Source organism: Anas platyrhynchos, chromosome Z (assembly GCF_047663525.1).
Source record: "Anas platyrhynchos isolate ZD024472 breed Pekin duck chromosome Z, IASCAAS_PekinDuck_T2T, whole genome shotgun sequence".
Classification (NCBI taxonomy): domain Eukaryota; kingdom Metazoa; phylum Chordata; class Aves; order Anseriformes; family Anatidae; genus Anas; species Anas platyrhynchos.
Window position 1 is genome coordinate 38,401,501 of NC_092621.1, and position 6,000 is coordinate 38,407,500.

A 6,000-nucleotide genomic window follows, 5' to 3' on the forward strand; every position below is an offset into this window, starting at 1 on the left:
TAACATCTGGAGATATTCATCTGCAATGCCTAGGAAAAACTCCAGCTTGGAGTCAACTTCAGTGCTGGTGGTTATAGGTCTAGTAACTCCAAACATTGCACGCAATATGCACCAGCTATGAATTTGGCCTGCTAAGTGGAAATTATCCACAGGATTCAGCAGTGTCTGTTTTCTACAGGCTCTTTAGTTCTTTCATTTGTCTGTCTTTTCTCATGAGAAATCCTAGGTTTTCTCAGCATTCCCTTCTTTTGCACTGGGAACTGAAGAACTTTGAAGTGTGCCTCCTAAAACACTGATAATCATCCTCAATTAAAATGAATAATGAATTTTTAATTTGCCACTTACCCTTAGGATCCGGTTGAATAGCTAAGAGCTCATCTCAGCTTATATCCTAAGTTGAGCTCTCACAGGGATCCACTTTGAATTAATGCTGCAATAACACCACAGCTTTGGCTGGCTGCTATAACCATGCATATCAGTTCTTAAAACTATCAAAACTCCTGCTATACATTCTAAATAAAATCTCCATTATAATACTCAAAATAATGGCAGGGTAATACCAAATTAACATTTTTCTGTGTTCTAATTCAAGGGAACTATGACTGTAAATGTAAAAATTTGTGAACAGGTTTCATTACATAGATTGCTTCAAGAAATTCTGAAGAAATTCTATGGCAGTAGAGGCAGTGATTCAGGCAATAAAGAAAAGATATGTCCTGTAGTGGCTGTCCAACATGAATATTGCATTCTTCAGTCTGTTTTTACAAATGGGCTGGCTGAAAATTCTTTTTTATTTTATTTTATTTTATTTTATTTTATTTTATTTTATTTTATTTTATTTTATTTTATTTTATTTTATTTTATTTTATTTTATTTTATTTTATTTTATTTTATTTTATTTTATTTTTTAATATATTTTTAATAGAAAAATAGAAATGATTTTTCTGAAATGTGGTTCCAAAAAACAAATTCATGTTTTTGTCTGTCCCTGGTTTTCTCAATAGCATAATGCATAAAGGGAAAATAAATAAATAATAATAAAAAGCTAATCAGTTACAAGAAATGACAATACAATTGAATAAAGTCCTAATTCAAAGGAACTTAGAGGATGGACCCAGAATTCAGTTAAAACCTAGAGGATTTATAAATGCTTAAAGGTCTCCACTTAATAATTCTTTTGCTGGATCTCTGCCAATTTAGTCAAAAACGTATATTTTATACTAATTAGAAATCATTTTGCTGGCAGCAAAAGCACAAACCAAGGCAATGGCTAGAGATTACGGGACATGGGCTCTACAGGCACCATATAATTATCACAAAATCATTGAGATGAACTGTTTCCTAACTTCTTCAAACACAGATTACACAATTGTATTACAATTGAGACTGTTCCAAAGCAAGAATGGGGTTTCATTTATTACAATTAAGCAAATATTGTTAGAATGGACATTGTTTACTATGAAACCTAGAAATATGCATGGAACACTTGGAATATTAAAACTCTTAAACTACAGTTGTAAGGCTTTGACCTGTAAGTCTTCAAAAGATTGGGAGAGTTTAGGAATACATTTGAGCATTTTTCTCTCTGACACAGGTTTCTATTCATTTTTTTTTTTTTTTTTTTAAAAAGATTTTATACTATTTAGGTGTAGAACTGCTTTAAAAAGCAATAACAAAGCATTCTACAGTAGTTCTATTTTCCCGTAGTGTGACATCTGCATTGTAGTGTCACTGTATAGAGTCAGAAATTGAAACAATTTAGTAGTCATAAACAATCCCAGTGATTTCACCTATTCTGATGCTCATTTGTCTGAATTTTAGTCTCATTGCACTGCAGCTTTGCAATAAGTACACATGCTTGTTCCTCACTGTGTTTCAATCCAACATTTTCCTCAGATGTTTCCACTCCTGTACAAAAATAGTGGTGCTGCTCTTTGAAATGAACTATCAAAAATGAATGGACTAATGAAAGGTATAGGTCTCAACCGAGCTGGGAAAAACATCATAAACTACATAATATGCATTATTCATAAATATAAAAGGGATAGCAGTGAAATGCATGATATGATGAATGAAATCTACCACACAGAATGCATGTGGTGTACAAAAGTCAACTATGGCAACGGAAAATAACACTTTAGATGTTGCATGTGTACTGGGAAACAAAACAACAACAACAAAATAAAACAAAGCGTTCTGTGTTTTTCTTGTGGCTGGAGGTTAGAGAAGAATCAAACAATGCCGTATGCGATGAAAAAGAAATACATTACAGCCTCCACATTTAGCTCTTTGAAAAGCACAGGGTACGTATGCATATTGTCAGTACTGAACTGTCCAGAAAAATCATGCACGAATATCAGCATTGACACTGAGGTAAAGGGGTTGTCCGGATGAGCAGGTAAGCAACTTTTCACTACTAATTCAACACACATGACTTTTGGAGATAATATGATACTTCTATATACTACAGTGATTCCTAACTCTTCACTGTTTTGCCCCATTGATTCTCATCTGCAGTGCTGTCTTTGCTGCCTCAGAGGTTGTGTGTGAGACACAACTTTGCAAGGCACCATACAGCACCATACATCACATGCCACATACCCTCCATGCACTGTTCCAGCCTTCTTCTTCTGAGGGTTTCTTAGAGAAAGCCAGTTACCATTTCTTCTGCTGACACTGTGACACAATACAATATAATACAGTTCAGCAGGGAATCAGCTGAACAGATATTCCTATGACTGACAGCTATAGCACACCTCAGTACTTATTATACCACTAGCTTTACGTTGATCTTTTTGTGTGATTTATAATATGATAATATTCACCGTACAGTGCTATTTCTGAAAAGATTATCATGATATATGGTAATATATGGGATGCATAATATGTTATTTTACATATTTTGACTGCTACAAATGGTTGCTTTCTAACTGCTTTTTGGATTCTCAATAGAATGAACACATTCTGTCAAGTTTGCTTATATAAGAAAATATATCTTTTGAGAAAAAGAGGAATTTTATGTACTTGTTTTAATGGATTAGAAATATTCCCACTTTAAATAAATATATTATCATGCTTTGGAATGTAAACTATAGATTAATTTGTTTTAAATAATGTTTAATATGTTTTTAATTCATTTGTGCAATGGTCTGAAAAGCAGGTCAAACAGAACCAAACATCACAAAATATTCCCTATTCTCAATCTCAGCTAAAAATATAATCGATTTTAGGAATTTAAATACTTAAAGCAGTGGTTTATGTTATTCAAATAGTCATAGCTGCAATTAAGATGGACCTCGTTCTCTTTGGTGCTGCAAACACAGTCAGTAGACATTTTTCATTTCTTGAAAATATGCATCATTTTCCAGAAATTATTTAACTATATGTAACCAGAAATCTTGAGTATTCCTACCAGCAACAATTATCCTCATAAAGGGCAATATTTAAAGTGGCATTTTCTGCAACATCTATAGTGCATGGTCTGTAATGTAATCAAACTCCATTTAGGAACACTGTCAATGGACATTATTGGTAAAATTAATGTGGCTCTTTTAGTTGGCTAACATTTGACATATAAATTGAATTAATTGGAAGAGAATTTTTTCCTTCTCTGAAAGAGAAAAAGGATTTCAGTTTCAGAAATATCAAAGCAAACAAACAAATGAACAAACAAACAAACAAAAAAAAACACAATCCAAAAATAACAAACAAAACACCCAAACCCTTTATAATTTACAGGAAAATTGTCTCTAGCATACAATTTTAGTCTATCTATTGCATTTTTAAATAGTTTTAGGTTAATTGCTTAATTGTATAAATTTGAACTTAGTATAGTTAAAAAAACACATTGCATTCTGCTTATTAAACTGCTGTAATTTGCATTAAATGCAGCTGAAAATTACTTCTATAACTGATATGAGACAGATCTGAAGTCCACTGCAGATACAGTGAGGCTCAGTGGATGTTCAGTGACTTGAAAGCCACAGGGTGAATTTTTGTTTTCTAAATCTACATCAAGAGTTATAACACAAACTCTGCTCTCTCTGTATTCTTAAGTCAGTAAGAGCTAAAATATGCATTTAGTAAAGTATAAGAACATAATCAGTTATTTATGAACATGTGGATCATTTAAACTACCAGTGTGAGAAATATTCAATACAGCTCTTATATAGATTGATAATTAGCTCTGGTTTGATCTGAAATTGTCATTTGTAAATATGTAAATTTACAAATAAAGATTACTAATCTGGAAATACAAACCAGGGAACCACAACTTTTCAAAAATATTTTCAAAATTCTGATTATGACATTTGTTTGCCAAATTTATTCCTAATGTTCAAGATTCAGAACCTGGATGATATATACATATATATAGCTATTTTCATTTTACATCAGCTCAGCTAGTAATTTCTGCATCATAACACTTTAAATTATCTTCACCCGGTCCATTTCAGATGAAGTGGAAATGTTTCCTAAGCTCAGCTAGCTGTTAAATTAGTTTTGAATCTTGCCATTCCCCATTTTCTTTATGTAATAGAAAGGGAAAGATCATGATTCAGACCCTGAAAATTTAACAGAAGAGGGGGTTCCAAACGTTATTACATTAACTGAAATGAGCACAAATATTTAACATTAATCATTCTGATTGTTACCTTTAAATAGGTAGTTGATGAACCTAGAAATAGTGCCAAGGGTATCTGCATGGGAATGCTCATGCTGTACATTCTTAACTGCTCACTAGATGGCAACATGGCTCGCCAAAATACAGCTGTAGTGCTGTACACACTACAACATCTGTGCAAATTGACTACCACCTTGTAGAAGAGATATCAAAACACTAGGAAAAAGAGGCTAAGAAATGCTAACCAGGAACTACATCACAAAGCTCTTTTTGTTTTACTATGTAGTGGTCCATGGGCTCTGAAACGAAGCTACAAACAAAAGAACATCAACACAGCTGTTGTCAATGTTACTTAGGTATGGGCTTACTTAAATTTCATTTTGAATGTACCTGGATTGAATACAACCTTTGAAATAATATTGAGCCAATAAAAATATATTTTGTAGACAATCCATTAATTTTTGCTATTTGGCACAGAGCTGGGAGGTAGATATAAAGGGAGTCAAAGTATTAAACAACAGCAACAAGGAAGGAAGTGTGGAAGGGTGGAAGGGTGGAAGGAAAGGAAGGAAGGAAGGGTGGAAGGGTGGAAGGGTGGAAGGAAGGGTGGAAGGGTGGAAAGGTGGAAGGGTGGAAGGGTAGAAGGGTGGAAGGGTGGAAGGGTGGAAGGGTGGAAGGGTGGAAGGGTGGAAGGGTAGAAGGGTGGAAAGGTGGAAGGGTGGAAAGGTGGAAGGGTGGAAGGGTGGAAGGGTGGAAAGGTGGAAAGGTGGAAGGGTGGAAAGGTGGAAGGGTGGAAGGAAGGAAGGAAGGAAGGAAGGAAGGAAGGAAGGAAGGAAGGAAGGAAGGAAGGAAGGAAGGAAGGAAGGAGGGAGGAAGGAAGGAAGGAAGGAAGGAAGGAAGGAAGGAAGGAAGGAAGGAAGGAAGGGAGGAAGGAAGGAAGGGAGGAAGGAGGGAAGGAAGGAGGGAAGGGTGGAAGGAAGGGGTGAAGGAAGGAAGGGAGGGAAGGAAGGGAGGAAGGAAGGAAGGTGGAAAGGAAGGAAGGAAGGGTGGAGGAGGAAGGTGGAAGGAGGAAGGTGGAAAGGAAAGGAGGAAGGAGGGTGGAAGGAAGGTGGAAGGAAGGGTGGAATGGAAGGAAGGAAGGGTGGAAGGGTGGAAGGGTGGGAAGGTGGAAGGAAGGAAGGTGGAAAGGAAGGAAGGGTGGAAGGAAGGAAGGTGGAAAGGAAGGAAGGAAGGAAGGAGAAGGAAGGAAGGAAGGAAGGAAGGAAGGAAGGAAGGAAGGTGGAAGGAAGGAAGGAAGGAAGGAAGGAAGGAGGGTGGAAGTGTGGAAGGAAGGGTGGAAGGAAGGGTGGAAAGGAGGGAAGGGAGGAAGGAAGGAAGGA

The 6,000-nt window shown here is 35.9% G+C and overlaps 1 protein-coding gene across 1 annotated transcript in view; it reads right to left on the reverse strand.

The window, feature by feature from the left end:
* Positions 1–6,000, reverse strand: part of RORB (RAR related orphan receptor B) — a 67,987-nt gene that overhangs the window by 32,479 nt on the left and 29,508 nt on the right. The gene's annotated exons all lie outside the window — the stretch shown is intronic.